At 44.1% G+C, this 13,230-nt stretch overlaps 1 long non-coding RNA gene across 5 annotated transcripts in view; it reads right to left on the reverse strand.

The window, feature by feature from the left end:
• LOC141157497 (uncharacterized) overlaps nt 1-12,347 on the reverse strand; it is a 270,846-nt gene extending 258,499 nt beyond the window's left edge. For 4 of the 5 annotated variants that reach the window (XR_012247801.1, XR_012247799.1, XR_012247798.1 and 1 more), the window contains exon 1: nt 12,078-12,347. This is a non-coding gene — a long non-coding RNA (uncharacterized lncRNA). Of the gene's footprint in view, nt 1-11,068; nt 11,199-12,077 lie in introns of all 5 variants that reach the window. The other variant, XR_012247802.1, reaches the window with a different exon arrangement.
• Between the last annotated feature and the right edge of the window lie 883 nt (nt 12,348-13,230).

Consider the following 13,230-nt stretch of genomic DNA (forward strand, 5'->3'; position numbering starts at 1 on the left):
GATCGGTCCCTCTTGGGATGATGCCTTTTTGTTTGTATGGTTCCCCATGTGAAGCTGATTAGTCTGATCCTTATAGATCAGCTGTGATCGACACAGGAACATAGTAGAAAGTGTTCAAATTCCCTGCAGCGCCACCACAGGGTGAATGGAGTATTGCACTGTTTTCATAAAAATGAATGGGCTGGCTATGTAATACATGGACATGCTGGATCCACGCAGAGAAAAAGATGCTGCTTGTGGCTCCTCTCTACCAGAGGAGATTCCTGAGCGTAGCAAAAGATTCTATCAGACAACCCCTTTAATTTTAAAGGGGAACTCCACCCAAAACAACCCTTCTTTGGGGTCTGACCTAGTACTAGTATCAGCATAGAAGTAGAGGGGAGAATCATTGATGTGACATAAAACTAGGTGAAAGGTATATATTCGTGTCTGTGAACTGATCTGCTGCATTCCTAAGAATTATTGATGTCGTAACCATAAGCCGCTCTGATACCTTATCTATAGGCTTCAGCTCTCCGCAATGTCAAAGGGGAAACAGATCCAGACCAATCAGCTCCTGCGTGTGTGATCGCCTATGCAAATCATGGCAAGGTTGTAATGCGGATGTTATGCTTTATATTACAGAAAGGAATATAAAACTTGCATTCTGCAGAAGCGTGAAAGAATAAAAGACCGTGAAAAGAAAAGATGGGGCGTGCCGAAAGCGGTCAATGCCCTTCTCTTATCCTACAATCATATAAAACAGGTAATACCAGCTGGAAAACTAAAGAGGAAATGACATTATTTAATAGAAGAAAAAAAAACTCTTAAAGTTTTAGATATGGAAACCATCAGTAAGCAGGCTCTGGCTGATATTGTCATGAGTTCATTTTTTTCAAATTAGTGCTTTTTTAGTAAATAAACAAGCAAAGAGATAAACAGCCTGGGAGTCAATAGCTGTTTTGAAACTACAACTCCCAGCATGCCTTGGCTGTAAGGAAATGTTGAGAGTTATAGTTTCACAACTGCTGGAATGACCCAGATTGCTGATCACTAAAGCAGAACATCTGATCTCGTAAAAAAAAACAAAAAAACCCCAAGAAGATCCAGAAAATGTAAATGAGATCTGCAAAGCTAATATTTTCATTAAATTACATGGAAACCATCAATAAGAAGGCTAGACTTGAGCCATTTTGCTTTGAATTTTATTTTTTTTCATTCTGGCGTTTTCTTAAAGAAGTATCTACTCTCAAACACCAGATGATCTAAACCCAATATATGCAAATCTAATACCTTAACGACATTGTATGGAAACCATGAACAAGTAGGCTAGATGCTCTTGAACTACTTGCTAAGGATTTATTTTTATTATAGTAAATGTTTTTTTTTTTGTATAACTAAGACATCTGAGCTCAAATTCAAGAAGATCTAAACTTAATATCTGCATTATATTACATGGCACCAGTCAACAAGCAGGTTAGATGCTCTTGAGCGATCCAATATGGATGTATTTTTATGGTAGGTAGTGTTTGTTTAAATAAACTAGGCCATCTGAGCTCATAAACACAGACCTAAACTAAAGATCTGCAAAACTAACCTCTGCACTGCATTATATGGAAACCATAAACAAGCAGGGAGGTTAGATGCTCTTGATCTACTTTGGTAGGAATTTACTTTCATTCTAGTGGGTTTTTGTTTAATCACTCGGACATCTGATTTCATAGATACAAAAAGATCCAAACAATTTGAGATCTGCAAACCGCATACCTGCATTGTACTAGATGGAAACAATCAGCATTCAAAGTGTGTATCTGTGTTATGTGTATCTGTATGGGGGGGAGAGGGGGTTGTAGCTCAATCACTGCAGAGCACCATTATATACCCCATTTATCAAATAGACACAAACTATGACTATCAGATCCATCAACAGCATCTTGTTGACAGTTTCCAAGTGTCAAATTGACATTTTCCCATCTCTATATTGTCAGGAGTAAAAAATAAACCAAAATATTAATGAAAGAAATGAAGGCTTACTACAGAAAGTGGGTCTCTCCCTGGAGGACTTGGCACAGCCATGCACAACAGACAGACCATCGGAATTTAATAGTGCACTGTGTAATACTTCATCACACCTGTGGCGGCGCTGAAGATTGCCTGAGCACTTGTTACCAGGTTCCTCCAGAGCTGATCGCAGAGGTCACTGCAGCAGAACACCCTGTGATGAGCCTGGTTTACAGGAGCCCTTTAAAAATAAAAAAACTGATTTTCCAAAAGGGCCATCCCCTTTAAGTAAGGGCAGGCGATCAGGCCATGGAAAGTATTGGGCAGTGCCACACGGCTATGTATATACCCAGGTTGTAGCCACAGAACAGAATGTCACTGGATGATCATCGCTTCTGTACTCGTTCCAAACAATCACCCCCGGGAGCAGCCCTGACTCTTCAGATATGGCCCCCGCCAGTGAAATATCACTCAGTATGTCCCTCGCCCGCAGAGTGTTCTTCTCAGGACATGAAGCAACCCATCAAAGAGCACAGTGTGCAGGCATGGCCGAATCCGCTCTCCTGAGGGGACCACGTCCTGCAGGAGAACGGCCAGCATTTATTCCTATAGACCACACAGAGACAGAGAGGGGCACACAGGCCTGTGCCAGCGAACACCCAAAACCTCTGGACCCAGTCAGAGACAGAGGGCGGCGCGTCACAACATAAATATATATCCCAGGTGTAGGAGGAATATATGTTTCATATTGACTGTACACTGCAACATAACACCCAGGGGCGGCCATAGAATGTAACATAGCCATAGGGGCTGTACAATATAACATAGCCCATAGGGGCAGCAGAATATAACATAGCCCATAGGGGCAGCAGAATATAACATAGCCCATAGGGGCAGCAGAATATAACATAGCCCATAGGGGCTGTACAATATTACATAGCCCGTAGGGGCTGTACAATATTACATAGCCCATAGGGGCAGCAGAATATAACATAGCCCATAGGGGCAGCAGAATATAACATAGCCCATAGGGGCAGCAGAATATAACATAGCCAATAGGGGCAGCAGAATATAACATAGCCCATAGGGGCAGCAGAATATAACATAGCCCATAGGGGCAGCAGAATATAACATAGCCCATAGGGGCAGCAGAATATAACATAGCCCATAGGGGCAGCAGAATATAACATAGCCCATAGGGGCAGCAGAACATAACATAGCCCATAGGGGCTGTAGAATATAACATAGCCCATAGGGGCTGCAGAATATAACATAGCCCATAGGGGCAGCAGAATATAACATAGCCCATAGGGGCAGTAGAATGTAACACAGCCCATAGGGGCAGCAGAATATAACATAGCCCATAGGTGCCGTAGAATATTACATAGCCCATAGGTGCCGTAGAATATAACATAGCCCATAGGGGCAGCAGAATATAACATAGCCCATAGGGGCAGCAGAATATAACATAGGCCATAGGGGCAGCAGAATATAACATAGCCCATAGGGGCAGCAGAATATAACATAGCCCATAGGGGCAGCAGAACATAACATAGCCCATAGGGGCTGTAGAATATAACATAGCCCATAGGGGCTGCAGAATATAACATAGCCCATAGGGGCAGCAGAATGTAACATAGCCCATAGGGGCAGTAGAATGTAACACAGCCCATAGGGGCAGCAGAATATAACATAGCCCATAGGTGCCGTAGAATATTACATAGCCCATAGGGGCCGCAGAATATAACATAGCCCATAGGGGCAGCAGAATATAACATAGCCCATAGGGGCAGCAGAATATAACATAGCCCATAGGGGCAGCAGAATATAACATAGCCCATAGGGGCAGCAGAATATAACATAGCCCATAGGGGCAGCAGAATATAACATAGCCCATAGGGGCCGTAGACTGTACCATAGCCTATAGGGGCAGTAGAATGTAACATAGCCCATAGGGGCCGTAAAATGTAACACAGTCCATAGAGGGCGTAGATTGTAACATAGCCCATGTGGGCTGTAAAATGTAACATAACCCATAGAGGCCGTAGAATATAACATAGCCCATAAGGTCTGTAAAATTTAACATAGCCCATAGGGGCCGTGGAATATAACATAGCCCATAGGGGCTGTAAAATATAACATAGCCCATAGGGGCCGTAGAATGTAACATAGCCCATAGGGGATGTAAAATATAACATAGCCCATAGGGGCCGTAGAATGTAACATAGCCCATAGGGGATGTAAAATATAACATAGCCCATAGGGGCCGTAGAATGTAACATAGCCCATAGGGGCAGAAGAATATAACATAGCCCATAGGTGCCGTAGAATATTACATAGCCCATAGGGGCTGCAGAATATAACATAGCCCATAGGGGCTGCAGAATATAACATAGCCCATAGGGGCAGCAGAATATAACATAGCCCATAGGGGCAGCAGAATATAACATAGCCCCTAGGGGCAGCAGAATATAACATAGCCCATAGGGGCAGCAGAATATAACATAGCCCATAGGGGCAGCAGAATATAACATATCCCATAGGGGCTGTAGAATATAACATAGACCATAGGGGCAGCAGAATATAACATAGCCCATAGGGGCAGCAGAACATAACATAGCCCATAGGGGCTGTAGAATATAACATAGCCCATAGGGGCTGCAGAATATAACATAGCCCATAGGTGCCGTAGAATATTACATAGCCCATAGGGGCCGTAGAATATTACATAGCCCATAGGGGCCGTAGAATATTACATAGCCCATAGGGGCCGTAGACTGTACCATAGCCTATAGGGGCAGTAGAATGTAACATAGCCCATAGGGGCCGTAAAATGTAACACAGTCCATAGAGGGCGTAGATTGTAACATAGCCCATGTGGGCTGTAAAATGTAACATAACCCATAGAGGCCGTAGAATATAACATAGCCCATAAGGTCTGTAAAATTTAACATAGCCCATAGGGGCCGTGGAATATAACATAGCCCATAGGGGCTGTAAAATCTAACATAACCCATAGGTGCCGTAGAATGTAACATAGCCCATAGGGGCTGTAAAATATAACATAGCCCATAGGGGCTGTAGAATGTAACATAGCCCATAGGGGCTGTAAAATATAACATAGCCCATAGGGGCCGTAGAATGTAACATAGCCCATAGGGGATGTAAAATATAACATAGCCCATAGGGGCCGTAGAATGTAACATAGCCCATAGGGGATGTAAAATATAACATAGCCCATAGGGGCCGTAGAATGTAACATAGCCCATAGGGGATGTAAAATATAACATAGCCCATAGGGGCCGTAGAATGTAACATAGCCCATAGGGGCTGTAAAATATAACATAGCCCACAGGAGCCGTAGGCTATAGCATAGGGACTGTAGACTACATGATAGTCCACAACGACCCTCTTGCACTAATTCTTTGGTGCCCTTAAACAATTAGATACCCGGTGTGCAGGCTGCATGTAGAGAAGCCATTGTGGTGGGGCCTCTGGATGGTGAATGCTCTGGGCCAATTTGCCCCTCTCACAATCTTGACTCGGTTACAGATTATTTTTGATGCTATTGTTATTTTTGTTGAACTTTCAATATTTGGTATTTTCGCAGCCGATGATGACGCCACAATCAGGGCCGTTTGCATAGACTTTCATCACCCTCAGACCCTTGGCACGCTGACATCTGGACGTGTCTCGCATCGCAGCTGGTGCTGATAAACACCTGTTTCGGCTGCTGATACCAAAGGGCAACAGGGTTCGACTACAAATACAAAACAGGCCTGATGTGATGTGCAAAGATTTGGATCCAGCTGCCCCCATCTTTACCTCAAACCCTCCATCCACCAGGCTACAAAACAAACGTGAGGTCACAACATGTAAATAGTGAGGAAACTGTTGCATTGTGAGAGGCGAGGTGGCGGCCCATCTTCTCACAGGGTGACACCGACACGGCTGCATGGGGGAAGCTTACACCTGCTTATCAGGGTGAGAGGGAGTGAAAGGCCTTGTGATCGGGAGGAACGTTCAATTACAAGGAGCCGGGGATGCAACCACAGCTGCATCTTTCTGGCACCGAGATCAATCAGCAGATCTCCAAGGAAAGGTTCCCAAAGTGCAACAGTGTGACCGTACCGGGGAGAAAAGGACGGGGCCCAAAATTTAGGTTTCATCTGGAATCATCTTTCCCCTTTGTTCTCCAAGATGGTAATTAGACTAAAGACCAATGGATTTCTGCCCATAACGAGCGCGGATCGGCATCACAACAAGTTGATTAGCGCACGTTTATTGGCGAGTAATTTAATCCTGCAATGATGTTGAGATCACATAAACATTGCGATCAGTTGATCACCAGGTGGCTGATCGCTGCCATGTTTGCACTAGCCATTGGTCAGGAACGAGCATCTTTGCAAACTTTCCTAGGGCTGATCATTATTATTTGTGAGGCTTTGTGCTCACGGAGTTTTATTGCTGAGTTTTTGAAGCAAATGTTTTTGAGATTTAGCGAGTTTCTGCTTCAAAAAATCCTTAATGGATTGTCCCATAAACATGTATTACTTATCCACAGGACAAATGATAACTGTATGATCACAATGGGTCCGACTGCCTACAGATACCCCATTTGATCCCACCCAAAGTCTTCTCTGAGATTGGAGAAGTGATGAGCGCGGTGGTCACATATGCTACATGCTAACTATTGCTACATTCACACAGGGGACAATATGACCCCATGTACAATGTGGGTCCTAGAGGTTAGACCCAGTGTGGGTCCTAGAGGTTAGACCCAGTGTGGGTCCTAGAGGTTAGACCCAGTGTTGGTCCTAGAGGTTAGACCCAGTGTGGGTCCTAGAGGTTAGACCCAGTGTGGGTCCTAGAGGTTAGACCCAGTGTGGGTCCTAGAGGTTAGACCCAGTGTGGGTCCTGGAGGTTAGACCCAGTGTGGGTCCTAGGGGTTAGACCTCTAGAGATCCTATATTACCACCTTGTGGTGCGGTGATTTATGTAGTTTCTGGCACAACCCCTTTATTGCTTCCAGTGCCTTCCATATACTGGATGGTGCCATGTGCACCAACTGCTCCATAAAGTGCAGTCATATAGTACATAAAATACCCTACCAGACAGTGCTTGATTCTAGGCACTAGGTAGTATAATGTCCATATAACACTATTATACAGTCGCTAAGTCAGTGGTATAGCATGTATTGCCAGCATCTTGGGTCCCACTAATCTGTGGGCCGTTAGCACTCCCCATGTCCCTTCCGCCAATCCAATATTGAACCTCTTATCCCCAGGAAAATGTATTTTATTTTAAGACAATACTGATGTAATTACCATATACTTTTCCATTTGTCCCTTTCATTATTTTTCTGCCTTATGCTAAAATCCAATATAAAATGTAAAAATAACAAAATATACATTATTTTCTTTTATTTTTTGCTTTTTACTACATTTTTAGATTTTTTTTTATTTTTTTTTTAACTATTTTATAACCCTAGTAGCTGTTCAGCCTCTCTCATGTTGGTCACCGCCTATGCAGAGCGCAGCAGTGTAGCTATGTTGGTTATCGGCTGCTGCACTCTGCATAGCAAGCGATTAAGATGACAAAGCTCACTTAATTATACTGAGAGGCGAGCGTTATCTTGGTTGCTACCCGAGAAACTCGACTGCTGCCATCTGCATAGGAACTGATGGCATCAGCCCGTATGACACGGCTGCTTCATTCGTCCAGCTAGCTGGTTGTCGGGTGGGTACTGAGGATGGCCTGACACCTGAGGGTGACGAGATCCTCAGGTGTCCGCCCGTCCACAGTATGGCGCCCCCTATGTTACAAGCACAGAATATAACGGTAATCAGCACTAGCAGCAAAGCCGAGTAGGTATATTCTGATTACTCCTTCTGGGAGGAAGAGAGACTTTTAATAAGTTCAAGATTGTGGGATTGGCAGCAACCACTTATAGGAGTTTCCAAGATTAGCAAAAATGGCTACTTTCTTCCTAAAACATCACCACACTGGTCATTAGGCCATATCTGGTATTGTAGTTCAGCTCCCTTAAAGTCAATAGGACTTAGCTGCAATATCGAACCCAGCCTGTCGACAGGAGTGGCGCTGTTTTTGAAAGAAAGCAATTATTTTTGCTAATTTTGCATATCTCCTTTAAAAGGCGAGCTCTGTTTGCGTTGGCACCCTTGTTACAAAGCGATAAAGAATATTCCCAGGACTGGAATGATTTTTTTTTTTCGGCCCTGCCCAAGCTGAGAATCCTACACTATGTGGTCACTTTCCATGGAAAGGCCATTGGTTAGCAGTGTGTTTGGGGTTTATGGGAGGAAACCCCTGCACTGGGACAACATTCGACCTTCACGCAGATGTTACTGGTTGGGAGCTGAACTCGTAGCCCCTGTGATCACCGCTGGGAACGTGTTTTCTCCTTGTATCTCCCAGTTTTCTGGACACTCCCAACATCTTGATGCTCAGGAATGTTAATCATTATTCCTGGTCAGTACAATACAGAACTAATATTTGGATTTTCACCGTTCACACATGGTGATGTATAGGACGTCATACACACCCGCCACCTGCTTTACATTATCACAGTCGCCTCTTTCACAACATCGTTTATTATTATCTTATTATTTCTTTTCTACATCAAAAGCTGGAGAAGAAATATGGAGAAATATGATGCGGTAAATGTGGGGATCCGAAGACGTAACTATTGTCCCCAAGGATATATAAATGTGGAGGGAGAACTTGGTGTTAACTTCGGCCATAACTTGGAAAACCCTACCAAAAACTAAAACTAAATGAATATATACATGGCGATCAGTGGCGTAGAACATAGGCCCCAATGCAAAATCTCCAACTGGGCCCCAACTATCATGTTTTCAATAGTTTTGGTCTTCTCGTATGGCCTAAAGAGACCTTGTGGACCCCCCAGAGACCAGGAACTGGGTGCAATTGTGACCAACTATACTCCCCGGATGGTGATGTGATGTCATCATGATGTTACATCCCAGATGATGCTCATTCATGACATCACAACCATTTTCCAGAAACAAAAAGGAGAAACACATGACCCCTCCACCGTCTCTTCTATGACAGACCGCCATGCCCCATCATTTTGTAGGAACCTGGTTACACACAGGGTCTTCTCCACAGGAAAAGCCTTGTGGAGATGTTACTTGGAAAAACGGTGCATTAATATAGCATCATAATGTTCTGATGGGTGATGACTAGAAGAGGGCAGGGTTAATGTGTGCTAAATCGGTTGGGTGTAGGTCATCGCTTATTTATGAAGACCAGTCATAAATATTGGTCCAGGAAAGTGAAGAGGTTAAGGCGTAGAAGGGGTTGTGGCTCACCTCCCAATGCGGAAGTGAGTTGTAACTGGTGCTGCTCACTTCCGCATAAGGAGGTGAGCAGCACTGAGGACGTTGCATCTGCACATATTTGCCAGGACGTATTCACACTGGTATGTGCAGACGCAACGTCATCAGTACTGCTCACCTCCAGTTGCAGAAGTGATTGGTGTCAGACAATTCTTTTAAGGTTCATGTCCATAACTTAAAGCGCACCTGTCAGAAGGATTGGGCGCAGTAAACCACATACACTGTCAGGTGGGTGCCGTTATACTGAGTAAAATGATACCTTTGTTGATGAAATCGATCCTGTGGTTCTTTTATAATCTTCATTTTCATTTCTGTCATAATGATATGCTTGTGCTTTGGGGCGGCATTTGGGGAGGGGCTTTATCTGGTGCTCTGCTTATGTATTCCTATCTCTGGCTTCTGACAGGTCACTGTGCCTTCAGCGACCTGCCTCCTATTTTACATACTGCCTGTGTAATTGGGTTCCAGACCTGAAATTTGCCTGCACCAAAATGGCCCCCGCCACCCACGCATGCGCAGTAGCATCTCTCGGTTGCCGATAGATGCTAGTGTGCATGCGCTGCTAGCGGCACCATTTTGCTGGAGGAAAAAGAACTTGCCTGCAGCAATATGGCACCGTCAGCCACGCTTGCGCAGTAGCATCTACGGGCAACCGAGAGATGCTACTGCGCATGCGCGGGCGGCGGGGCCATTTTGGTGGAGGCAAATTTCAGGTTTGGAACATAATTACACAGGCAGTATGTAAAATAGGAGGCAGGTCACTGAAGGCACAGTGACCTGTCAGAAGGCAGAGATAGGAATACATAAGCAGAGCAACAGATAAAGCCCCTCCCCCCAAGGGCCGCCCCAGAGCACGAGCATATCATTATGTCAGAAATGAAAATAAAGATTATAAAAGAACCACAGGACGGATTTCATCAACAAAGGTATCATTTTCCTCAGTGTAACGACACCCACCTGACAGTGTATGTGGTTTACTGCGCACAATCTTGCTGACAGGTGCACTTTAAGTTGCTCCTTGCTACCCAGTCTTTGGAGGTCTCCTTGTAAATGCCACCAGTAGTGGTCAATTCTTCTGCAGCACCACCACAGCTTATATGAAATAATAGACGGATCTTATTGAAAGCAATGGGCAGCAAGTGCCGTATATATTGCTATTGCACAGATGTACCGAGATCTCCAGAGATTGAGATGCCAAAAAATTTACATCACAAATGGGAGATTCTCTACATTTAACCCAAAAAAAAGGAGTTTAAGGAATCCAGAGAAATAGTAAATAAACGATCAGTCTGCTGTGGACAAAACACAGGTCCTGGTGATGTCTACAGTCCGCGTCTTGTCAGATTGTAGCTATTTACATAGGAAAAACGCAAGAGACTAAACATTTAGGAAAGTCACCAGACTGAAGTCATTGTTTGGGTATGGCCATAACCTTTCAAATGAAATACGTCAAACTACCCAAGCCATAGACAGGCCGGGAGGTTAGGAGGTTTCCTGTCTTATAAGACCTGGACCAAAATGTTATTAGACTCATTATGAGCATAATAGGTCCTCGAAGAAAATCTCATATTATTTCTTGGCCAAAATCCCAGATTACAGAATCAACCTTGATTGTCCTTGGTTACAAATGAAATACACGGGGACATGAAGTACTTCCCAGAACTTAATCAGGACCTCTTGGTTGCCTTAGATAGGACATTTTTTACCTGGTGTAAATGCCGCTGTTCTCCTGAATTCAGCGATGTTTCCCTTTTGTTTCTGCGCCTCTCCGTTCCTGAGATATGGCCCTCTCTTTCTTGTATCCAAATCTAGTCTTGTCGTCCAAGTGGGTGTGACCTTAAAAAGAAGCACACAATAACTGAGGACCACGCCCACTTGGCTAAAAAGACTAGATTTATATATAGGGAGGAAGGGGCCATAACTCAGGAACGGAGAAGCGCATGAACAAAAGAAAAAGATCGCCGGATTCAGGAGAACAGCGGCATTTACACCAAGCAAGAAACAATGGGGAAAGAGAAGGGGTAATGAGGCTTGGCAGTACTAGCTCATCATTTTTTATCATTTCTACCAACAATGGAGATATTTAGTCTTTGCAGGGCAAATTTGGTCACGTGACCAGAATGTACCATGGAATGAATGACCAAACGATTCAGAATTTAGGGTGACCCATTCACATTACCCATACTTGACAACTTCTGGGAGTTCAGGAAGTCTCTTCTTTTTTTTCAGGGAGTTGGCAAATTTCTAAACCCCTGGAAATCAATGTTATTAGATGGAGCAACAACAGCAATACTGTGGGGACGTGGAATGAACATGGAGGGGTGTGACCTGAATAAAGGAGTGATTATGGAGGACATTTCTGGTGGCGCGCTAATCGTTCCTCGCGGCCAGAAGGCATATATAGAAGGCATGGCTTTGAGGGTTTAGACTTAGGAGGCCCTATAGAGTCAGAACATCAACCATTGAGGACCCGTTTATGGTTTTGACTCTCATAACTGTAGGGCATGCTGACACTTGTAGTTTCCGAAACAGCTGGGAAGATGCAAAAACAACAAAGCAAGGTCAACCTGGTGACTAACAGCTGTCGAAGGCCCTCAGGCTTCTGTTTAGCAACACACGAGATTCCAGCTGACAAATGTAGCAGACATGACGGGCATGTATATTATTCGGGACAGTTCCACCGTGTGAGTGCACTCCGTGGATTCATCAACTCACCTGTCAGGAGAAATTTACGGCCAGAAAGTAGAGCTGAAATCACAAGAGGTCTCTCTGATGTCACCTGAGGTTCCCCCTTTATTTGATCCAAGTCCAGATGTTCTCCTCGTTCCCCAACATGAAGGGGCACGGCCTGTGTGATGATATCATCGGCTTTATGGGAAAGACACTGCGTGGCAGAATAAAGAGAGCAACAGCTGCTACTATTGATGTCTGGGACTGTAGGCATGGAAAAAAAAATCGCCGTACCTGAGCTCATCATCCCGGGTGATAAAGTGGTTTACATGCCGCTGGACAAATCCCTCACACTCCCCATTCTTTAGCTTCCTCCATGGTTAGAAAATCTACTTCTATAAAGTCACTTCAAAGGAATGCAGACAGTGGAAAGACTATCTGTGGATGGTAGGAGTCATCTCTGCTCATAAGGGGTGTGGGGGCACAAAATTATAGAGGGTTTAATACTATCCTTAGGCTAGTCCACCAATATCTGATGAGTGCATGTTCGGATCACTTAGTGGACAGGTGGAATACCATTTTAATGGGACGGAGCTGCAACTTTTACCAAGAGGAGGGGAGAATGCTGGGATCCTGGTCTTCCAATTTTTCACCATTTTCAAGACCTCCGTATGCTGTCAGTGATCAATATCATTCTTGTCTACCTGCAGAGTCATAATACTTTTGACAGATTAGAGTTTCTTACAATTGTATCCAGTCTAGGAAATGAGCTAAACAGGTCAGCAGCAGCAGCAGCAGTCCTGCCCCTCCTGTCATGAGAGTTTGTTACAATGTATCAATCTGGATGATTCCAGGTTGTTTAGCCCAGGGAGGCTAGATACAAGAGGCTTGATACAATGTAGCAAAGTCTCGGCTCCAATTATAAGCATAAGGCTATGTTCACACACGTTGTTTTTTTTTCTGCTGCTAACTTTTCTCTTGCAGGAAAACGGCTGCGTTAAAAACGCAGGTTTTGGTGCATCTTTAAAGCGTTTTTGTTGCGTTTTTTTGACAACCCAATACTTACTATGGGTGAAAAAACGCTGCAAAAACGCAAGTGCATTTTCTGCTGCAAAAACGCTGAAAGAAGTGACATACTCTATTTTCTAAAACACAACCAAATCACAAAATACGCAAAAAAAAAACAACAAAAAAACAA

Source organism: Phyllobates terribilis, unplaced genomic scaffold (genome assembly GCF_046119375.1).
Source record: "Phyllobates terribilis strain yellow unplaced genomic scaffold, ASM4611937v1 Scaffold_8__6_contigs__length_399053987, whole genome shotgun sequence".
NCBI classification, from domain to species: Eukaryota; Metazoa; Chordata; class Amphibia; order Anura; family Dendrobatidae; genus Phyllobates; species Phyllobates terribilis.